We start from the raw sequence: 1313 nt of genomic DNA, 5'->3' as shown, positions 1-1313 counted from the left end.
CAATTTTGAATGCGACTAAAATTGTCGAAGCAAGATTAAACTTGTTGTTGTTCGGGATCAAACTCATGTCACTCGAGTGCAAGCAGGAATGCTCGCCCTTGTATTACAACGACCTTTGGAACATAATAACTCGAGTGACAAGAGTAAATACTCACCACTGTACCACTACAACGACCTCTGAAAACATATTATATGTTAACACACAAGATTTCATAAACAATTATTTAGCCAACTTTCTTTTCAAACTTCCGTTGTTGGGGTTCGATCCCAAACTACCGGCATGAAAGGTTCACCGCTGTCCAATTTCGAGTTCCGTTAAAATTACGGAAAGAAAACAACTAAAATCATCGTTGTCGGGGATCGAACCTGGGTCGGTCACCTGCGTGGCAGGAAGGAATACTCACCACTATACCACAACGACTCATAAAAAATATATTATTTCATAACGCTCCAGATTTTACCAATCGTCTTTAGCAAAAGCGGTCCATTGTCAACGCTCTAGATTTTATCAATCGAAGATTCGGAACAAGTAATCCAAATTCAAATCCGGTGAAAATTGTCAAAAGAAAACTAAACTTATTATTGTCGGGGTTCAAACTCATGTCTATGGAGTGACAAGCGGGAATACTCACTACTGTATTACGTCGACCTCTGAAAAATATATTATTTATTTGTAAACACACGGGAGAAAAAGGAATCCAATCCCGAATTCCAAATTCAAAAGAAAATTAAAAACAGTCTGCTGCGGCGGATCAAACTCGCAGGAATACTCACTACTCTACAACGACGACTTTCAACAATATAATATTTGTTAACACATCAGATTTTATTAATCGCCGTTACAAAAAGTAATCCAATTTTGAATGCGACTAAAATTGTCGAAGAAAGATTAAACTTGTTGTTCGGGATCAAACTCATGTCACTCGAGTGCAAGCAGGAATGCTCGCCCTTGTATTACAACGACCTTTGAAACATAATAACTCGAGTGACAAGCGGAAATACTCACCACTGTACCACTACAACGACCTCTGAAAACATATTATATGTTAACACACAAGATTTCCTAAACAATTGTTTAGCCAACTTTCTTTTCAAACTTCCGTTGTTGGGGTTCGATCCCAAACTACCGGCATGACAGGTTCACATCTGTCCAATTTCGAGTTCCGTTAAAATTACGGAAAGAAAACAACAAAAAAATCGCCGTTGCCAGGGATCGAACCCGGGTCGGTCACCTGCGTGACAGGCAGGAATACTCACCACTATACTACAACGACTCATAAAAAATATTTTATTTCTTAACGCTCCAGATTTTA

The sequence above is a fragment of the Cucurbita maxima genome, unplaced genomic scaffold (assembly GCF_002738345.1).
Source record: "Cucurbita maxima cultivar Rimu unplaced genomic scaffold, Cmax_1.0 Cma_Scf00133, whole genome shotgun sequence".
NCBI classification, from domain to species: Eukaryota; Viridiplantae; Streptophyta; class Magnoliopsida; order Cucurbitales; family Cucurbitaceae; genus Cucurbita; species Cucurbita maxima.
The sequence above is the reverse complement of the archived record's forward strand: the minus strand, read 5'-3'. Positions refer to the sequence as shown.